Genomic DNA, 9,101 nt, shown 5'->3' on the forward strand with positions numbered 1-9,101 from the left:
GTGAGTTCGAGCCCCGCGTCAGGCTTTGTGCATACAGCTCAGAGTCTGGAGCCTGTTTCAGACTCTGTGTCTCCCTCTCTCTCTCTGCTCCTCCCCTGCTCGTGTTCTGTCTCTCTCTTTCTCAAAAATAAATAAACCTTAAAAAAAAAAAAAACTGAGGGGCGCCTGGGTGGCGCAGTCGGTTAAGCGTCCGACTTCAGCCAGGTCACGATCTCGCGGTCCATGAGTTCGAGCCCCGCATCAGGCTCTGGGCTGGTGGCTCAGAGCCTGGAGCCTGTTTCCGATTCTGTGTCTCCCTCTCTCTCTGCCCCTCCTCCGTTCATGCTCTGTCTCTCTCTGTCCCCCCCCAAAAAAATAAATAAACGTTGAAAAAAAAAATTAAAAAAAAAAAACTGAAAAGAAAAAAACCACACAAGTTTTGGGGCACCTGGGTGCTCAGTCAGTTGAGCATCCAATTCTTGATATTTGCTCAGGTCACGATCTCGGGATTGTGGGGTCGAGCCCTGCATCAGGCTCAGGGCTGAGCATGGGGCTTCCTTGGGATTCTCACTCTGTGCCCCTCCCCCACATGTGCTCTCTTTCTCTCAAAATAAATACATAAGCATTAAAAAATAAATAAAACACACAAGTATTTGTTTCGATTTATCTGTTTTTTCTTTGGTTGCTCGTGCTTTTAGTGTCATATCTAAGAAATCATTGCCTAATCCCAGGTTATGAAAATTTGTACTTATGTTTTCTTCTAAAAGTTTTACAGTTTTAAACAGTTTTACAGTTTAGCTCTTACATGTAGGTCTTTAATCCATTTCTAGTTCATTCTTATATATGGTATAAGGTAAGAGTCCAGCTTCATTCCTTTGGATATCCACTACCATTTGCTGAAAAGACAATATTCTTTCCCTGTTGGGTAGTTTGGAGATCATTGTTGAAAATCAGCTGGCTACTATTACAATATCAAATAGTAAGAATAATACCCAGAATCTTTGCCTTGTTCCTAGTCTGGGAATAGTTTTATTGTTTCACCATTATGTATGTTGTTTGATACGTATGTGTCAGGAACAGGACTTTCTCTTTAACTCTGGTTTACTAAAGGTTAATCATAAATGAATATTGAATTTTATTACCTACTTTTTCCTGCAGTTATTGAGATGATCACATTTTTCTCCTTTAACCATACAGTGAGGTGCATGTATTACATTACATAGGTTTTCTGTTGTTGAAATGCCTCTGCATTCCTGGGGTAACCAATTGCAATTACTTCCTATTCTGAGTTTCTTTTATAGCTCCCTGTCTCAGCTCATGCTTTGAGGGTCCATGTTGTTTCATGTTCTGGATCTGCATCAAAAACTCCAGTTTCTTAGTTGGAATGTTCTCCTAGAAGCTTCCGGAAGCTCAGGTTTGCTCGTTAGTGATGTGGTGGAGGTGGCCAAGAGGCTCTAGGGCAGAGCCCAGTGCTTTAGGCTGTGTGCGTATTTGCCACAGAGGAGCCAGATAAAAGCCAGGTGCCGAGCAGGTAGCAGCCTTCCAAAGTCACTACTTTGGTCTTTAAGCAACAGAATTCAAATTCTCTGTCCTTGTCTGTAAAGTTTATTCTGTCTCGTAAACATTTTTCTGGTGAAAAGCAGAACTTTGATCATTTTATGTTTTGTGCACTTCCTAAACGACGGGCAGTATGCTCAGTCATTTACACACATTATTAATAATGATGCTAGCTACCACTAACTGGTCCTTCACCCAGTTGTAAGCACTGTGCTAACTGTTCTACAGTAGCGTTTCCTTTAATCCCCTTAACCTCCCTGTGGAGCAGGTATTATCATCTCTCATTTACACACGAGGAAACTGAGGCTGAGAGAGGTTAACTTGCCAGTGGTCATCAGACAGAGAGCCACGGTTCAAAATTAGTTTTGTGTCATTGCAGAGTCTGTGCCCTTAGCCGCTGCTATATGTGCTATGTGTAATCAGCTCTGTCAGCCTGAGCTCCCATGATCGGTGTTAAGTACCAACAGCTCCGTGTGACCAGAGCGTGACCAGGCATCGCCAAGTGTGATTGGCTGGAGTCGTTTGCGGTCAGCTTGGTCTCAATGTCAGGCTGTGACCCACGCTCACATGAGGTGTTCTGCAGTAACGGCCCCCTTAGGGAAATTGTGCTGTGTGCTTTTCTTTCAAGCTTTTAAGAAATAACAGCTTTATTTGTGATGTAACTAACCTACCATACAGTTCCCCAATTGAAAGTGCACAATTCAGGATTTTTTGTACATTCACAGACTTGAACAGCCATCACCATAATCAATCTTAGACTATTTTCATCACCCCTAAAAAGAAGCTCTGTGCCCCTTAGTAGTCCTCATTTCCTCCCAGACTCCTCACCACCAATCTGCTTCCTGTCTCAACAGCCTCGCCTTTTCTGGATATTACATCTAAATGGAATTGTACAATATGTGGTCTTTACTGACCGGTTTCTTTCACATTAAATAATGTTTTCAAAGATATGGTATATGTTTGTAGCATATACCAGTATTTTATTTCTTTTTATTTTCAAGTAACATTCCAATGTATGGATATACCCCATTTTCTTTTTCCATTCATCATTTGGTGGACATTAGGGTTGTTTCTACTTGTCGACTATTAATAATAATGCTGCTATGAATATTTATACACAGGTTCTAATGTGGGCGTATGTTTTGTGGGGTTTTTAATTTAATTTGTCAGTAGGCTTCACAGCCAGCACAGAGCCCAAAGAGGAGCGTGAATTCACAACCCTAAGGTCGAGACCTGAGCTGAGATCGAGAGTCAGATGCTTAACGAACTGAACCACGCAGGCGCCCTGTGCACTTCTCACTTTCTAATGTAATATAATTTACCTTTTATTATGATCATCGTTCTCGCATCCTCTTACTCTGCCGTCCCCACCCTTGCCAAATCAGCACAAGGAGGGCTGAGATTTTTGAGTAATTTTTTCCAAAGTCTGGAACAGGCCTGGCACTGTTAGATGTTTAACAGATACTTGTTGAGTGAATGATCCAGCTGCTAGGTTAGATCAGCCCATCCCAAGCTGCTCTCTTTCCTCCTTTTCTCTCTCCTGATACAAACACATCTTAGGGACACTCTTAGGTTCTTTGCTTTCTGCTCCCCACTTTCACACCAGCTAATTTCCCACCAGCAGGTAATGCCTGAAACTTCCTTTCAATGAAGCTGCACTTTGGGTTAACATTTTCTTTTAAGCTTATTATTTTGAGAGAGACAGAGAGACAGAGAGCACAAGGGAGGGGCAGAGAGAAAGGGAGAGAGAGAGAGAGGGAGAGAGGGAGAATCCCAACCAGGCTCGATGCTGCCAGAGCAGAGCCCTACATGGGGCTTGAACCCATGAACTGTGGGATCATGACCTGAGCCAAAATCAAGATTCATTGGCTTAACTGACTGAGCCACCCAGGCACCGCTGGGGAGGCCCACCCTCCCTTGTCCTTCCCTTCCTCTTCCCCTTCTTCTCCTACTCCTTCCCCTTCCCCTTCCCCTTCCCCTTTCCTTTCCCCTTCCCCTTCCCCTTCTCTTTCCCTTCCCTTTCCTTCCCTTTCCTTTCCTTTCCTTTTCGGACTGGGAGCCTGACTGGCTCAGGCCAGCCTGAGAGTTACTGTCCCAACTCTCCTGGATCTGTTGTCCACTCTAAGTTCAGTCAGCCCTGGCCCAAGCGGTGAGCGATGAGACACAACACAGCAGCAGAGGTAGTGGGCTGAGATCCTCTCAGAATTGCATGTGGCTGAAAAGACAAGGAGCAGCTTCACTGGCTCCCCCAAGAAGCACAAATGCCAGATAAGAAAGCAGGGCAGCGGCTGTGCTCAGGATGTCCCCTGGCAATGCTGAGGTGGATCTCAGTTCTCCATGCTGCCTGCTGGCTGTCCTAGCCAAGGGACAGCAATAAACCATCAATCCTGCAGGGTCATCTCTGCTGTCCAAAAAAAGCCTAACTAACACACTCTCCTCTCACAAACCAGGGCTGGGGGATTTGCTGACACCTTTTCCTCTCAATTCATAGAAATTTCAAGAAAGAGAAATTTTGTCAAAATAGGTCAGCTCCAACCACAATGCTGCTAAAGCCCCTGACTGATTATTATGGTGAAGACAGTAAGAGGGGAAAATAAGAGCAATGAAAAGGAGTCTCCTAGACTCTGTAAATTTAGGGAGGACTGAAGGTAATTTTATTTTATTTTTAGAAAGTACTATGATAAAAAATTAATATACAACTCCAGTTGACTCCAGCAATCCATGTGGGAGAAGGGAAAAATTCAACTCCAGTCCACCCTGGCCATCACATCCCAACTACAGGGGGGAACAACTGAGAAGCACATGTGAAGTTCACAGTCCAGAGGCACAGGCTCACAAAGAGTCTGAGACCTAATCATAGGACTATAGAACACTTCTTCTCTCAGCAACACCTTACCACTGTATTACTTAGCCTATTTGCAGAAGTTCCTTTTACATAGTGCATCATGTCTGGCTATTAAAAAAAAAAATCACAAGACATACTAAAAGGCAAAAAACACAGTTTAAAGAGACAGAACAAGCATCAGAACCAGACTCAGAAATGGCAGGGACATTGGAAGTATCAGATTACGAATTTGCCACAACTGTAATTAAAATGCTAACAGCTCTGGGGTGCCTGGGTGGGTGGCTCAGTTGATTAGGCGTCTGACTTCAACTCAGGTCATGATCTCTAAGTTTGTGAGTTTGGGCCCTGTGTCGGGCTCTGTGCTGACAACTCAAAGCCTGGAACCTGCTTCGGATTCTGTGTCTCCCTCTCTCTCTGCCCCTCCCCCACTCAAGCTCTGTCTCTCTCTCTCTCAAAAATAAATAAACATTAAAAAAAATTTAATGCTAACAGCTCTAATGGATAAAGTAGACAACATACAAGAAGAGATGGGTAACCTGCACGGAGAGTTAGAAATTCTAAGAAAGAACCCAAAGAAATGTTAGAGATTAAAAAAAAAAAAAAAACTGTAACAGAAATGAAGAAATGAAGAATACCTTTAATGGCTTATTAGTAGATTGGACACAGCTGAGGAAAGAATCTCTGAGCTTGAAGATATTTCAGGAATAACTTCCAAAACTAAAAAGAAAACAGAAAAAGAGTGGGAAAAAACCCATAATATCCAAGAACTGTTGGACAACTACAAAAGGTGTTACAGACATGTAAATGGGAATGCCAGGAAGAGAAGAAGAAACAAAAGAAATCTTTGAAACAATAATGCCTGAGAATTTCCCGGAAATTAATGTCAGACACCAAACCACAGAACCAGGAAGCTGAGAGAACACCACATGGAATAAATGCCCCCGAAAAGCTATATCAAGGAATATCATCTTCAAACTATAGAAAGTCAAAGATAAAAAATAAAAAAGTAGAGGGGCACCTGGGTGGCTCAATCGGTTGGGCAGCCGACTTTGGCTCAGGTCATGATCTCGCGGTTTGTGAGTTCGAGCCCCTCGTCGGGCTCTGTGCTGACAGCTCAGAGCCTGCAGCCTGCTTCAGATTCTGTGTCTCCCTCTCTCTGACCCTCCCCCATTCATGCTCTGTCTCTCTCTGTCTCAAAAATAAATAAATGTTAAAAAAAACTTAAAAAAAAAAAGAATAAAAAAGTAGAAAGTAAGAAGATAAATCCTGAAAGAAGACAGAGGAAAATATACCTTACTTATGAAGGATCAAAATTAGGAACTAAATTCACTTTCTCCTCAGAAACCATTCAAACAAGAAGAGAGTGGAGTGAAATACTTACAGTGTAGAGAGAAAAACTCCACCAACTTACAATTCTGTACCCTGTGAAATTATCATTCAAAATGAAGGAGAAATAGGGGCTCCTGGGTGGCTCAGTCAATGGAGTGTCCAACTTGGGCTCAGGTCATGATCTCCTGGTTGTTGTCAGTGCAGAGGCCGCTTCTGATCCTCTGTCCCCCTCTCTCTGACCCTCCCCTGCTTGTGCTGTCTCTCAAAAGTAAAAAAAGTAAAGGAGAAATAAAGTTTTTCTCAGACAAACAAAAATTGAGAATTTGCTGCCAGTAGACCCGTTTTGCAAGGAATTTTCCTTTAGAGATAAGGAAACATATAGGTCAGAAGCCCAAATCTACATGAAGAAAGAAAGAGCATTGGGGCACCTGGATGGTGCAGTCAGTTAAGTGTCAGACTCTTGATTTCGTCTTAGGTCATGATTTCATGGTTCATGAGATTGAGCCCCACGTTGGGCTCTGCACTGACTGTGTGGAGCTTGCTTGGGATTCCCTCTCTCTCTCTCTCTCTCTCTCTCTTTCTCTCTCAAAATCAATATACACTTTTAAAACAAGGACATCAAAGAAGGAATAAGTGAAGTTAAAATACAAACTTTTCTTTCTCTTATTCTTTTTTAAATGTTTACTTATTTATTAAGAGAGGGAGAGAGAGAGAGCAAGGGAGGGGCAGAGAGAGAGAGAGAGAGAGAGAGAGAATCCCAAGCAGGCTCCACACTGTCAGTGCAGAGCCCAATGTGGGGTTCAATCTCATGAACTGTGAGATTATGACCTGTGCTGAAATCAAGAGTTGATGCTTAACTGACTGAGCCACCAAGGAGTCCCTCTTTTTCTTACTCTTAATTGATCTACAGATAAGTTTGTTCAAAATAATAAATAGCCACAATGTATTTGATTATGTATATATATGCTTATGTATATGTCAAATAAATGACATCAGTGATACAAGGGACAAGAGGGAGAATCAAGATTATTTTGTTATTATAAGGTACTCACACAACCTGTAAAGCAGTCTGGTGTTATTTGAAGGTAGACTTGGATTAGGTATAAATGTATATGGCAAACTTAAGGCAATTACAAAAAAAAGTAAAAAAAAAGAAAAGAACAAGAAGTAAACTAATATGCTAAGAAAGGAAAGAAAACGGAATTATAAAATGCTCAATAAAAACCACAAAAGCAGAAAAAGAGCAGGAGACAAAAATAAGAATAAAGAACAAGGAGCACCTAGGTGGCTCAGTCAGTTAAGCATCTGACTCTTGATTTTGGCTTAGGTCATGATTCCATGGTTCATGAGTTGGAGCTCAGTGTTGGGCTCCATGTTGACAGTGTGGAGCCTGCTTGGAATTCTCTCTCTTTCTCTCTCTCTCTCTCTCTCTCTCTGCCCCTCCCCCACTTGTTCTCTCTCTCAAAATAAACAAACATTAAAAAAAAAAGAACAAGGAGAGCAAATAGAAAACAGTTGCAAATATGGCAGATATTATTCCAACTATATCGATAATCACTTTGAACATCAATGGTCTAAATGCACCAATTAAAAGATACATTGTCAGAGAAGACCAAACCCAACTATATGTCATTTATGAAAAACCCTCCCTTTAAATATAAAGACACATATAGATTAAAAGTAAATGGATGGAGAAAGGTATACCATTCTAACACTAATTAAAAGAAAGCAAGAGTAACTATATTAACTTTAGACACAACAGGGGCGCCTGGGTGGCTCAGTTGGTTGAGCGACTGACTGACTTCAGCTCAGGTCCCAATCTCACGGTTTATGAGTTCGAGCCCCGCATCGGGCTCTGTGCTGACAGCTCAGAGCCTGGAGCCTACTTCGGATTCTGTGTCTCCCTCTCTCTCTACCCCTCCCCTACTCATGCTCTGCCTCTCTCTATCTCAGAAATAAATAAACACTTAAAAAAATGTTAAAAAAACTTTAGACACAACGAACTTCAGAGCAAAAAAAGTCTTCAGGGTTAAAGAGGGGCACTGAATAATGATAAAGGGGTCAATTCTCCAAGAAGATATAACAATTCTTATCATATATATGTCTAACAACAGAGATTCAAAATCTGTGAGGCAATGACTGATAGAATTTCAGGGAGAAACAGATGAATCCAGTATTATGGTTGAAGATCTCAGGACTCCTCTATCAGAAATGGATAGTCCTCTCTGGGCTCAGATCTAGTTTGCAGCAACATGGCTAAATGCACCAAGAAGGATGGAATTGTCAGTAAATATGGGACCCATTATGGTGCCTCTCTCAGGAAAATGGTGAAGAAGATGGAAATACGCCAGCACGCCAAGTACACTTGCTCCTTCTGTGGCAAAACCAAGATGAAAAGATGAGCTATGGAAATCTGGCATTGTGGTTCCTGGATGAAAACTATAGCTGTGGTGCCTGGACCTACAACACCACTACAACAGCACTTCTGCTGTCACAGTAAAGTCGGCCATCAGGAGACTGAAGGAGTTTTAAGACCAATAGAAACTCCACCATTTGAAATATTGCTAGCCTATAATAAATGGGTTTATATAACAACAACAACAAAAATAAATGGATAGACCCAGCAGTCAGAAAATCAGTCAGTACACAGTTGAACTCAACATCACCATCAATCAACTGATATAATGGACATCTATAGACTACTTCATCCAACAACAGCAGAATACACATTCTTCTCAAGCTCACATGGAACATTCACCAACATGGGCCACATTCTGGGCCATAAAATACACCTTAACAAATTTAAAAACATAGAAACCATACTATGTCTGCTATCAGACCACATGGAATTAAAATGAGATATCAATAACAGAGACATAGCTGGAAAATCCCCCAAAACTTAGAGATTAAGCAATATACTTCTAGAAGAGTCAAAGAAGAAACCTCAAGGTAAATCTAAAAATATTTTGAACTAAAAAAATGAAAACACAACTTATCAAAATTTGTGAGATACAGCAAAAGTAGTGCTTAAAGGGAAACTTACAGTATTGAATCATATATTAGAAAAGAAAGATTTAAAGTCAATCATCTAAGCTTGAACCTTAAGAAGGTAGAAAAATAAAAGAAATTATTAAATCCAAAATAAGGAGAAAAAATAATATAAATTAGAGCAGAAATCAATGAAATTGAAAACAGGAAATCAAAGAGAAAATCAATAAAACCAAAACCTAGTTCTTTGAAAAGATCAATAAAATCAATAAGCCTATAGCCACACTAAGGAAAAAAGAGAGGGTACAAATTGCTCATATCAGAAGTGAATGAGGGGACATTGCTACAGATCCTGTGGATATAAAAAGGATAATCAAGGAACAAGCCTATGTCCACAAATATG

The 9,101-nt window shown here is 41.1% G+C and overlaps 1 pseudogene; it reads left to right on the plus strand.

Moving 5' to 3' along the window:
- Positions 1 to 7,936: 7,936 nt before the first annotated feature.
- On the plus strand, positions 7,937 to 8,242 carry LOC106972385 (60S ribosomal protein L37a-like; annotated as a pseudogene).
- The last annotated feature ends 859 nt before the right edge of the window (positions 8,243 to 9,101 follow it).

The sequence above is a fragment of the Acinonyx jubatus genome, chromosome E2 (assembly GCF_027475565.1).
Source record: "Acinonyx jubatus isolate Ajub_Pintada_27869175 chromosome E2, VMU_Ajub_asm_v1.0, whole genome shotgun sequence".
NCBI lineage: Eukaryota > Metazoa > Chordata > Mammalia > Carnivora > Felidae > Acinonyx > Acinonyx jubatus.